The sequence below is a fragment of the Pteropus alecto genome, unplaced genomic scaffold (genome assembly GCF_000325575.1).
Source record: "Pteropus alecto unplaced genomic scaffold, ASM32557v1 scaffold45, whole genome shotgun sequence".
NCBI classification, from domain to species: Eukaryota; Metazoa; Chordata; class Mammalia; order Chiroptera; family Pteropodidae; genus Pteropus; species Pteropus alecto.
In genome coordinates this window covers 30,543,321-30,556,676 of record NW_006442491.1, presented here as the reverse complement: position 1 = coordinate 30,556,676, position 13,356 = coordinate 30,543,321, and the positions used below count along the sequence as shown (strand labels likewise).

The 13,356-nt window shown below is 50.7% G+C and overlaps 1 protein-coding gene across 2 annotated transcripts in view; it reads left to right on the top strand.

Annotated features, from left to right (window-relative positions):
* The window catches only part of SULF2 (sulfatase 2), a 106,891-nt gene that overhangs the window by 1,228 nt on the left and 92,307 nt on the right, over positions 1–13,356 (top strand). The gene's annotated exons all lie outside the window — the stretch shown is intronic.

Here is a 13,356-nt window from a genome sequence, read left to right as displayed (position 1 = left end):
GCCTGTCCCGGGGTGAGCGCGGCCGCGAGCACCGCCCAGGTGAACCCGGGCCGGTCCCGACCGCCCGGCTCCGGCCCCGGCCCCGGCCCCAGCCCAGCGCGCGGAGGTTGGACACAGCGGGCGGGAGGGAGGCTTCAGCGCCAGCCTGCCGCAGGGGGATGACCCGTTTGACCCCGCTGGCGGACTGGGTACTCCCCACCGCGCCCCTGACTTGCGGACGCGCCACGCGGAGCCCTGGAGGACCCGGGGAAAGCGCGTCTGGACCCGCCGGCCGCAGGGGGATGGCCTCCTTGACCCCTTTGAGTTTAGACCCAACAGACCGTCTAGAAGCCAGACCACGTGGGGCTTGTCCGGGCAGGACACAGGAAAGCGGTGGACGAGAGCTTCGGAGTGACTGGGAACTCGCAGATACCGAAAGGGCAAAATAGGATTAAAAAGGCAAACTTTATCCCAGGCTGGGTCAGAACCAGTTCGCAAAACCTCGCAGAGGGATGCTCCCCTCCTGGGTCTCCTGAGGATTTCAGAAGTTTGGCGGCGATTTCTAAGAGTGCACTTTGAAAAGAAAATGTTCTTTGTAGTAGTTCATTCATTCATTCATTCTACTAGCATTAATGGAGCACCTCGTGGTGCCGGGCACCGCGCTTCTGTTCCAGGAAAATGTGGTGAGCAGAGCCTGGTTCCACAGCACCAGAAGCTCCCAGTTCCCCTTGAGGGCAGCCTGGGAAAGAGATGGCGTCTTAGGGAGGAAAAAACTAGGAGACACCCACAAATCCTAGTTTGGCACAGCGATCTCTGTCTGAAATTCCCTATCTGCCCAGAGACTGGAGGCCACTCAGCCCTGCACACAGTAGGTGCCTGCACACAGTAGGACAGCGCAGACATTTCTGTTAACAGTTCCCTTCCTCCTCTTCCCCTTCCTGAAAGTTCAGATTCATTCTCTGCCCCCCTCCTCTCTGGACAGTCTTTCCTGCAGCTTGTTTTAATCACTTTTTGAGTTTAAAGTCAATATCTAATTAACCAAGTAATTACATTCAGCTTACGTTCGAATCTGGGTATTTGCACATCTGTGCATGTCGGGACACCCACCCCCTCGCCTCTCCATCTGTCCCCTGCCTCTCCCACAGTGCGGTCCCCCTCCCTGGGGCAGAGAAGGGAGGCTGCTCCTGAGCAGGCAGGTTCTCTGGGGGGACGTGGAAGCAGGTAAGATGGACTTCCCCTGGAGGACTCCCCGGGTCTCCCTGGAGCAGGAAGTTACTCCCATCTCGCCTTGTAGTTCACAGCGAAGGGGATTTCTCATTGCGTCTCTGCTACCCATTACAGAACCTCTGGAGGGTTGTAATTAAATTGAAGCCATTTGTTAGGTATAGAAAGGGGTTGGGGAGGACGGGCTGAAGACCACTCACCTTGTAAGAGAGGTTCTCCCAGCTTTGCTTGTCCACGTCATGGAGAAAAAGCTCATCAAAACAGCCTGTCCCGGTGTGTAATTTAGTGTTGTAATAAGCAGCTGAAAGGGCCATGGTCGCGATCTTGGCTGATGGCACGTTGACATTTGCACATAAAGGATCTCCCTTCCTTGGGCCAAGTTTATGTACATAAATACATGATGTTGGTTGGTCTCACTGCTCAGCTCAGGGTCAGTGTGGGTTTGGGCTTTGGGCTTGGTGTATGTTGATTGGGGTTTTTTGTTTGAATTTATGGCTTTTTCTAAAACCCTAATAACATGTTAGGTTTTCAAACTTAAGAGTTGAATGATGAGTTGATTATAAAAAAGCTAGGCTTGGAGGAAGACAGCGTGGCTGTGTGTGAGACCGTGTGTGTGTGCGCATGCACACATACATGTCCGTGTGTGTCCCCCACCCAACAGCTCTGTTCAGCTGCCATCCTGAGGACCTGGCTGATGTGCGATTGCACACCGTGACACTTGAAGTGCGCCTTGTGATTTGGAAGATAGCATTTCCCTCTTCCTTTTCCTGGATATGTTCACTTTATCTGTTTGGACTTGCCTCAGGCAGCAGCTTCTGGTCTCCTGAGTTAGGCAAACAGGTAATATGCCCCACTCTGTCAAGTCAGTTCTTAGACTTAGTCCCCTTAGAGAGAGACCAAGAGTCTGTCCCGCCGAAGAATAACAGCATTTCTGAGCAGCTTGTGGTTGAAGGGCTTAGTCTATCTAGACTTAAGGTGATAGATCACACTGATGTAGTGTATTTGGGACCAAGCATTCTTCTAAGCCTTTCCCCACGACTCATGGAGTCCATACAAAAGCCTGTGAGGTGGCTCCTTTGTTGTCAGAGATGAAGGAAGAAGCCCAGAGAGGATCGTGGCTGGTCCACAGCTGATCAGTGTTAGAGCGGGAATTCGCGAGGCCCCAGGGCTCCAGAGTTCACTCTGACCCGGTGCCCTCTCCTCCCTCTGCGACCTTGGCCTTTTTTCCAAGTGTAGAAGAAACACATGTACAGCAGAAGAAAATGCATTCAGGCGAAACTCTGAAAGGCGGAGGCTCTTCAGTAACCCCACTTCTCTCCAGAAACCTCCACCCTGTGGGGATGGGGGGGCCGTGCCCTGAAGCAGATGTGCACTTGCCTCTCCCCGCGAGTACGTACACACAGCCCCCCAGTCAAGATGCAAAGGGAAATGTCACATGTGGCTGCCAGAAAAAAAAAGCCGTGAGGCCTGAGATGAAGGTTCGCTCCCTCTGAAAGCACAAGGCGAGAGGGTTAACATTCTCCCAGACGTGCAGCCCTCTTGTGGTTGATGATGGAGTCGCAGTGGCCTGTCCCTGAAGAGGTGAGGTGACCCTGGAGACCAGAGCACTCTATTTCAGGCTTGGGCCCTGTGCACCCAGTATAGACATGGAAGGTGGAGCCTCTCCATGCTGACCTGCGGGTGAGGGAGGCCTCACCCGGGCCTGCCTTCCATGAGCCTCCTGGTGTTGGGCCCTGGTGGGAAATCTGCAAAGCCCCTGATCCAGATTCAAGGCGCTATGTAATTGGAAGATCATTATAATTAATTGGCATCCTGATAAATGGCATGATTGCCTAATTGGGGTGGTTGCTAGGGAACTAGGCCTCACTTGGAAGCGAAAGGGGAAGAGGCGTTGGGCTGGCCTCAGTTGGGCAGTAGGGTTACAGACCCAGCCGTTCATGGGAAGGGAGAGCAGGCTTCACCCACACCTGCTGCTGTTTACTGAGCAGCTGCTGTATGCAAGTCACAAATGGAATATCAGGGGTATTTTCTTAGAAGTAGGCTGTAGAGTAATCAGAATTCTCGGAAGCAACAGAAAGAAAAAAATCTAAACTAGCATAAGGAGAAAAGAAGGGGACTTCTTAGCTTACACAAGTAAAAAAGGCTAAAGGTAACTCTAGCTTCAAGCACAGCTCGAGTCGGGGCTCAGAATTTTTTAATGAAAGTCTGTTGTTCTCCACATCTGCTTTTCTTTCCACGGGGCTGGTTTCTCTCTCCAGCTCCGAGAGGTGGGCAGGCTCGGGCACCGCAGTTAGGAGAACCAGACTGCCTGGCTGCCTGCCCGGCAGTGTGATCTAGGGAGCGTTACTTAACCTTTCTGTGTCCCAGTGTTCTCCTCTGGCAAATGATGATCGTGGCACCTATCTCCTGGTTCGTGGTAAAAAATGAAATGAGCTGATCAACGTCAAGTGCTTAGCATCGCATCTGACACAGGCAAACCCGCAGTAAACGTTGGTTGTTATCGTGGTTGAGGTGTCAAGCTGGCTGTTGCAGAGCTGTCCTCTCTGGTTTAAGGCCAGCAGGAAAGAGCAAGCTTCTTGTACTGCCCGCCCAAGCCTCCAGCGTCCATCTCATTGGGCTGTTTTATTTCATATGCTCCAAACCAATCCCTGGCCAAGAGAATGAGCCCCCAACAGTGGGCTTGGGCCAGGCTTCCAGACCCATCCTTGGGGCAGACCAACTGGACCCCACAGCCCTGGAGAACTCAGCAGGGATCCCAGTGAAAGGCACCTTAGTTGCTAGGGAAGCTAACATCCAATGCCTATGACGGGCAGGGGACAGGGCACCCTTGTGAGAGATGGTGCTCAGCTGGAACCGACACCATTTTGGTCAAGGTGAGGACCATGGAAACAGCTGCTGGGTGGGCAGCTTCTCCTTTCTCTTCATTGGGGTCAACGGGCATTGGATGCCTGACTTTTCTGCCTGAGTGTCAGGAATATGCAGCCTGGCCTTGATTCTGTGCTTCCTGGTAGCCGGGGGCAGTATTTGCCCAACCTTCCACCGTGAGAACCATCTGAAAGTATTTGTTTAAAAAAATGCAAAGTCCAGACCCTATTGAATCGAGCTCCAATAGGGTCTGGATGCTGGCGCGTGAACTGCAGTACCCCCGAACGTTCTACATCAGCGGGGAGGTCTGGGAAGGAGGGCCCTGGGGTGTGTGCGACTTCCTGCCTGATGCGCTGGCCGCCGGGAGGCACAGGAATGGCTCTAAATGAGATCAAGGATGTAAAGGTGTTGGAGAAGCTGCTGTACAGAATAAGACAGCATTCCTTTTCTTTGTCAGCGTGCACATGTTTATTGAGCAGCTACTGTGTGCCCGGCGCCATGTTAGGCATCAGGGTGAACAAGAGAGAACCCTGCTCTCACGAAACTTACATTCCACAGCGGGGAGGCAGATAATACCCATCGAACAAGGCCACAAAGGAGGCTCTTTGGGAGAGTGACAGGTTCTCCGGTGGAAACGAAATATTGCTATGTTGGGAAATGACTGCGTGATGGGGTAGGTGTGGAAGTCCAGTGGGTGAAGGGGGTAGCAAATTGGCAGGGAGGACAGTAAATGAGGTCTGCGGTGAGAAATGCCAGCCGTGAGAAACTGAGATTTTATTTCAAATAAAACGGAAAATCATTGGAGAGTTTTAAGTCAGGGATGACATGATTTGTGCTTTAAAAAGGTCTCAGTGGCTACACTGAGTGGGTGCTTTGCAAGTGGAACCTGGAACATGAGGATGGGGAGCTGATATTGACCCAGATGCTGGGGGTACTGATGGAGATGGAGTGACATGGGTGGACCGGACGCAGAGCCAGCGGAACTTCCTGGTGGGTTGAATATTCAGTCCACCACAGTGACTTTGCCTCCCAGGGGACATTTAGCAATGTCTGGAGGCATTTTTGGTTGTCACAACCGAGGAAGGAAGTGACATCTAGTGACATCTACTGACATCTAGTGGGTAGAGGCTAGGGACGCTGTTAAATGCCCTAGCAGTGCGGGACAGGCACCCCCAGCAAATGTCCTTAGTGCCAGGGAGTCAGAGATGACTCCCTGGTGTATGGTGAGTCCTAAATAGGGAAGACTGGGAGAGAAGGTTGGGGGCGTAGGGGGAGGGTCCAGAATTTAGTTGTGGAAAGGTTGGATTTGTGATGACACTCAGCCTGGGTGTCTGATAGTCCAATGGGTGCCAGATACACAAGTCTGGAGCTGGATGGGCCTGGCAACCTAGATTTGGGAGTCATCGGCTCATCCATGTTATTTTGGGACTGGATACCATCCTCTGGGGAGAATGTATTTTATCCTCTGGTGTGGTTTCCTCCTTCCTCCCTCCAGAACCCCAACCTGTCATACGTCTATTTGATGAATATTTTTAGCACATCCCACGTGTGCACCTCTTTATGACGCTTCTGAGAAATTCCTGAAGGCTCAGGCTGAGCCTCCCCTTGTCCATCTCTTCATTGCTCAGTGATTAGCAGACTAAATTAAATATGCATCACTCTGCAACAGATGCCTCTGGGAAATTGCTTAAGGTCATGCAGGATCTTGGGCCTTGCGGGCAGCACAATGCCTCCTTGGTAGAACAGCTGTTGGCGCATAGTCTTCAGACCTTCTCCTCCAGCCCAGACTTTGTGGAATTCTTTCTAACCAGAGACGACCACTGTTTTGAGTTCTCCACAGTCTCTTAATATGATTCCAAAACACACGTCGCCAGGTGGCCCTGGCCTCTGACATCAAACTCCGTCTTATAAAAGGCCTGGCCCACTGCTTTGCACACCTGGGCCCTGCTTGAAACTTAGATCAGTTCCATCCCAAACTTAAGAGTCGGCACAAGCAAGCCTTGCATGTGTGAGTCGATGGGCAGGGCCATCCCTGGGGACCAGGAGCCTGTACTCAAGATGTGTTTGAGCAGGTGGAAGCCAGATGTGTTAAGAATATTGCCAGCAGTCTTTCTTATTGGCGTCCAGTCAGGGCCCCAGTGGGTGACTTGACCCACCTCAGTGGCCAGGAAAGGAGAGCTTTTGGAAAAGAAATTTTAAAAAGTTTAGGAGATGTTCACGCTCTGATGAAAATCAGATCATCCAAAAGCTGTGTTTCTGGCCTGCTCTGGAGACACTGTCCACAGACTTCTGAATGCAGGCCACTCGTCTGGACATTTCAGAGAACAGGAAAGCCTGCTAGGATTCTTAGTGACTTGGGATGCTCATCGTTTGAGTGAATCAAGATGTAGTCACTGTAAGTAATAGAATTTTTGGCTGAGAGCAGCTTACGCAGTAGAAACGTTTAGTTCTCACACAGCAAGAGTCCAAAACAGGAGAGTCCGGGGGCCAGTTTGTCAGTACAGTAATGTCCCTGAGGACCCAGGATCTTCCTGTTTTCAGTTTTGTCCTTAGCATGTCTTTGACCTTGTTACTTTGGTCATGGTCTAGAATGGCTGCCACAGCTCCAGACATCACATCCCAATGCAAAGTGGGCATAAAGAGCAGGATTCCTTGCTCTTTCTCTTTTAATCAGAGAGCAAAATCCTTCCAGGAACACTCCCACCCCAGCAGACTTTCTTTATGTCTGGTTGGCTCAGGATTGGATTTTGTACTCAACTCTAAACCAAACACTGGCAAAGGGAAATGGGCTTTTCCTATTTGAATTAGCTCAGAAGTTCCCAAATTTAGCAGTTTAGACACTCTTCTTATAGCAAATACCTTCGTCAGGTTTACCTGAAATCAATTCATAGATAACATAACCTATCTACGCATATTTTTTTGACTGGTAAAACACCCTGACTGTCATTTAAAGGAAAATGGTTTATAATTAAACATATGTACTGCAGCACATAAATGCTTAGGCACAGCTACACCAGAAGACACAATGGAGCAGTCGCATGCTCCAACTAGGGTAGCATCGCATAAATCTGACCACTCCACATGCAGTGGGATGTGGATGTGTGGTTTTGGCAGCTCCAGTACAAGCGGTGTTGGCATCAGTGATGGGGTTTTCCAAAATAGTGAACAATTTACCAAAGTTCCCAAATGAAACGAACTGCAGTCTCCCCTCAGTTTGCACAGCGGTCGCATTCCCGGGAAATTCGGGGTAGAGCAGAAGCATGCAGATCATCCTTAGTGTCCACAAGTGACATGGAGTTGATTTCTAAGGTCAGGCGCTGTACGAGCTTTTTCGCCTACATTAGAAGGCCGTGCTGGAAATGGGGCGATTCTTCACTGTGTGGAGAGTTGCAAGTTATCCAGCACCCCCACCAGATGCCAGGAGCACCCCCCACCCTACCCCCCACAGTCACGGTGACAACCAAAGACTCCTCCCAAATTCCTGAGAACACCCCTTTGGGAGTGGAGGGTAATTCCACTCTCTGAGAACCATGGGCTTAGACAAATGCTGGTTTGTTGCCAGAACTGGGCAAGGTCCACCTTTTCAACAAAGTTGGAGTCCAAGGAATACTCATCTAAACATTGGGGAGCTGTGAACCACAGCCAGACACACTAGACTCCTATCCCCACTGATCACAGGCTCTCCACTCTGCCATCGTCCCTCCCATTCCCGAGGGTCTGAGGCTGTAGCCAAGTTCATTTGCCATTTATCATCGCACTTGCCCCGCCGTTCTTCTCATTGTGGAACGATATTTCTCCGTTCTCAAGCCTCTATCAAAAGCAGTGAGCGAGAGCTGGCGAGAAAGGGACGTGTGGGTTTTTCTCACACTGGGCCCACTTCACTCACGCGTGTCACTGGCCTGGCGCACATGGGCAGTGGGGTCTGTCCCCAGCTACAATACTTCGTTCACACCAAATGGCCACACTTCTAGGGACAATTTATTGCGACTCTGTTTATGACAATAATAAAGTCTTATATTGACTTTATTTGTCGTCAAACATTTAATCATCACAACAGCCCTTTAAAGCAGGGCCTATTATTTTGGAATTGAAGAAACTGAGGCACTGCGTGTAATGGCCCTACTGGAACAAGGGGTCTTTAAGCTTGTTCGTCATCGTGCCATCAATGCTTGGCTTGATGGGTATTTGAATCGCTGATTGAATGAATGTTCCCTTCTCAGTGTTCATCTGATTAAAGCCATCGGCCCTAGGAGACCAAAAATCTCGTCTTATCACGGGTGATTTGTGACATTCCAGTTGGGGAAATGGACTCTAATCAGTGTCATTCGGGGTTCTTTGGCCGTGTTTCTGGCATGCATGGCCTAAAGCAACAACAATCTATTTCTAACGATTCTGTGATTGCCAGGGGGTTCTGCTTCATGTGACATCAGCCAGAAGGTCCAAAATGGCTCCACTCAAATGGCTGGCCAACAGTGCTGGTCACAAGACAGGAGCTCATTCGGGGCCGTCAGCTAAATGGCTCTGTTCTCCTCCACGTGACCTCTCCCCACGGCTGCTTGGGCTTCCTCACAGTGTGCGGGTCTCAGGGTAGCCTGACTTCTAATACTGCAGAAATGAAAGCTGCCAGGCCTTCTTAAGGCTTCAGCTTAGGAAGTTCTGGGGACCTCAGAGCCGGAGTTGCTGGCAGCCTCCTCCTGGAGGACAGGTTTCAGTGGGACAAATGCATCCCTGATTTTTCCTTCCGTCCTTAACATTCTATTTCAAAGTTAAAGGTCCAGTGAGAGAGTCTGGAAACTTTGGTCACATGATCACCCCTTAGTCACATGGCAGGAGCTGGTAGGGCATCTTGTCAGGGAAGAGAGAATCCTCGAAAGTAGGGTGCTATTGTCAAAAGAAGGGGACCAGATGCTAGAAAGACAATGACTTAGAAATCTCTGAATACGTGACTGTGCCCAAGGACGAATATTTTAGTGAATATTATTTTAAAAATAGTGAATATTTTTAAATGAGCGAATGGAGAATGGATGCATAAATAAATGAATGAATGAATTTTTTAATGTCCAGTATAAATAGAATGGCCAAATCTGTGGAGCGCTCTTCCAGGACAGGGGCTCCATAGCTCAGGCACTGCTAGAGGTCTGGGAGCCCTCTTCACTTGATAGGGCAAAGCCAGCTCCTAGAATCCCTGCCATGCCTCAGCATGCTCACCCCAAAAAATGGAGGTGATTTGAGCTGACACGTGCAAGGGAGAACATGCATGGTAATGAGGAAACTGCCAGCGATGTAAGTGTGCTCCCACCTCCCCAGACCCCGCCCCACCGTGGACACGGGCAGCCCTTCTCACTCCTCCTCCTCCAGCCGCTGTACACCTGTACACACAGTACGCCTGGCGACACCCAGTGTGTCCTCCCACGGCGAGGAGACCGCCCAGTGGAGACACTGATCTGAGCTCAAAGAGCGCCTCTGACCCACGGCTTCCCTCCCACTTGATGGTCTATTTCCAGCTGCTAATTAGATTGCACAGCATGCCAGGGTTGGAAATCGACCTGTCATTCCAAATTCTCTCGACTCGCATCTCTAAATTTAGCGGGTTATTTGGTAAAAGTAGCTTCAGACTCCCTCCCCCGCCTATGAGTACAAGCTTCTCAAATAATTGTAAGCGTCAGACCATTTCCAAGGTGAGCTAATGAGAAGCTATCTGCTAATAGCAGGGGCATGATGGGCGAGGATGGTGCACACGGCGGTGGATTGGGTGGAAAGCAAGAAATAATTGGATTATTCATACCGGCTACTCAAAATCGCCTTTTATGTTCTTCTCAAAGGAAACTACAATCTCTGGAAACATAAATACTTGTTCTGTGGGGGGATACAGTGTTGAGAAAGTGTGGGGTTTAAAATGGGGTGGTGAGGTGTGACTGGAATTATCAGTCCTGGCGGATGCAGTCTACACTGAGAACCAGCCCACAGTTAGGCGTGAATAATGACTCTGCAGGTCCAGCTTTATTGCTTTTGGCCAAAGGCCTTTTGCAGAAATAACTTTGTAACTTGCTGCCAGGGAAGCTTTTGTTCTCAGCTAAGACAAAAGAACAAAGAACAGACGTGGGAATTTCTGTATCTGATTCCCATTTCCCTTAAACACCCAGAAAGGGCAGTAGGTGCGGCCTACTTGGCAGGCATGGGCTGGGAAAGGTGATGTCCAGCCTCACCTGTGCCAGGCTGCCGCTCCTGCTCCCTGCTTTTGCCATACTGGTCTTCTGTTCTTCAGATGGACCAAGCTCATTCTCGACCACAGGGCCTTTGCACTTGCTACTTCCTTTGCTTAGAAAGCATTTCACCCATGACTGACTTCTCATCCACCTCTGGTCTTGGCTCAAACATCTCTTCCTCCTAGATGCCTCCCCTGATTTACTGTCTATCCTGTCACCTGATAATTTCTTTCAAAGCTCTTAAGAAAATCTGAAATTCGTCTTAATTCATTAATTACCTGTCTCCCCCACCAGACTGACAGCCCCTCAAGGGCAGAGACCTGGCCTGCCTCATGTCCACTGCTATTAACCAGCGTCCCACACAGCACCTGGCACAGAAGATGCTCAGAAAAGATCAGATAGCTTTGAGGAGTTGCAAATGGGCCCCCAGCCATTCTCCAGAGGGGCTTCATTTGGCCTGTTCAGTGTTTAAAATGTGTCAAATGTTTTTACTTTGGAAGCAGCATCTCCAGCATGGTCCAGCCCCCGCCCCTCCCTGTTCCCCTAAATCCAGGCCACATCACCCACTTAATTCTCCCGCCTGGGCCCATCGGCATTTGAGTTTCTACTTTAGAGAAAAGCCAATGCAGACAGGTGACCAAGCAACATCCACATGACTTGTGAACCCAGGCCTTGGGCCAACCCGCCACGTTCCAGCAACCCAGTCCATTGTGTGGATCAAAGGATAGTTCTCGGTGGGAACCAGTGGTCCTCGTTCTGGTGGGGCGTGGGGGGGCATCCATGTACAGGCTATAAATGACGTCGAATCTCATCGAGCAGGTCATCTCCTTTTCTGTTCTCTTTAGAGCCCTCTGACATCAAGGGGGCCTGCTCCCCTGTGAGAAAAAGCTCAGTGCCCTCGGCAAACAAGAAAGAACCACAAAGTCACTGTGCGTTTGTTTCTTAGTGTTGCTATCCATGTGTGGCAGTGGTTCTCACGTGGGGACTGTTTTGCCCACCGGGGGACATTTGGCAATGTCTGGAGACATTTTTGATTGCCACAGTTGATGTGGGTGCTACTTGCTTCTAATGGGTAGAGGCCAAGGATGCTGCTAAATGTCCTACAGTGCACAGGGTGACCCGCACAGCAAAGAATGACCTGGCCCCAAATGTCAGTGGTGCCCAAGATGAGAGACCCTGGTTTAAGGGAAGTGGTACACATTCCCCATGGAGGGAGAGACCTTCCTCTGTAAATAAGTTTACTGCAGTAAGAAAGGAAGTGAACTGAAAGATAAATCTGCCACAAACGAGAGTACAGGGGACAAGCAGAACTTCTGAGACCCTGACATACAGATGGGGTACCTGGGGCAAGGGTCAGTGATGTCACACCTTCCAGAGCAGACCATTTGTTTCACACCAGCTATGGGGAACTTCCTGGGAGCTGCCTATAAAGGTCCAGCTGTTGATTCTGCACCAGGCGGAGAAGCTGCATTGTCTCCAGCCGAGCTTGGCACGTTGGGAGCTGTTTGCACCTCTCCCACCCAGCTATGCCTGGTTACTGTCCCAAACCTGGCCCTGGAGCCCCAGCCTGGCACCCTCTAGTTTAAGTCTCCTACCACAGACAAGACAGAGACCATCTGATGAGACTGGGGACAGCAGCCTCGCCTCTTGGACAGCTTCCATGCCCACAGTGTCCCTGAGCTTGCAGAGCTGAAGGGTGGAGCCCAGGGAGTCATTTCTCGCACCAGCAGGGAAGGGCTGGGGAAAGTTAGTGCTGGTTCCCCCAAATCAGATATTCACTTCTGTTTGGTTTTACTAAGTGGCTTCCTTTCTACTTAAAAACAAGAAAGGGGAAGTCGTGTTTTGTTTGAGTATGAACAAATGTTTTCAGTGCAAATATAATGGGGAAACTCATTCTCAGAAGTGAAGGGTAGCAGTTGCCGTCACTGTCCCCGTCACTGTCACGTCCAGGGCCCTTCCCTTTGCCTCTTCTTCTCCCTTCAGAATCCTGGGTACCAGCCCCATTGATCTAACCCTGTGGGATCAGATGAGAAGGAGGAGTGGGGTCGGGGCTGCCTTCAGGCCACCCTAGGCTTCCCGAGGCTCAGGGATCTTTGAAATGGGCACGGGCACAAACTCCGAAGCTTGGCAGACGGAGACAGACTGAAAGTGATGCCGATGGAGTTTCACTTCCTAGAAGGGGTGACGCTTGCAGAGGAGAGGCCCTCAGCCTCTCACCCCTGCTGTGCCAGGCTCCCGTGACTTGGCAAGGCCTACCGTGTTTTCCCGGACGGCCACAGATACCCCACATCCTCACCTCCAGTGTGACCTGGACAATTCCCCATTGAGAGGTGGGGTCCCTGTCCCATCCTTGAGTCTAGCCAGGCTTGTGAATTGCTAGAAACCAATAGAATGTGTTGGAAGTGATGGTGAGGGACCTCTGAGGCTCAATGGGAACGGAGAGGCAGCACTGCCTCGACCTCTGGGACACTTGCTTTTGGAGCCCTAAGCTGCTGTGTAAGAAATCGGACACTGCCCTGAGGCCACCATCAATGTGAGGAAGCCCAGTCGCCTGCCAGCAGCAGCCACCAGAGGATTTAAGTCCCCAGTTCTAGAGTCTTTTCAGCTGTGGCCTCAGACATTATAGAGACCAGCTCATTCCCACCATGTCCTGTTTGGATTCCTTATCATGAGTCCCTCAGCATAAAAAAAAAAAAAAGAGGTCAATGCTGTACAGAAATAGTAACTGGAGCTCTGGGCATGCGTCATCTTCCTTCCATTCACTCATTCATTCATTCAACAATATCCAGAATCTCTCTTCATCTCACCGCATCCACCCTCACAGCCTACGCTACAGTCTGTTCTCCACACAGAGGCAGAAGGATCCCGTTAAAACATACATCCAATCTCAGCACCCCTGGGCTGGAACCCCGGTTCCCCTCTAACTCTAAATATTAGCCAGTTCCGCGTCAGCCGCACTTGCCCACTTTATGTTCCTCAAACACTCAGGCACATTTCTACCTCAGGACATTTGCACTTGCTTTTCCCTGTGCCTGGAACACTGTTCTTTTCAATATCCACAAGGCACATCATCCCTTTACCT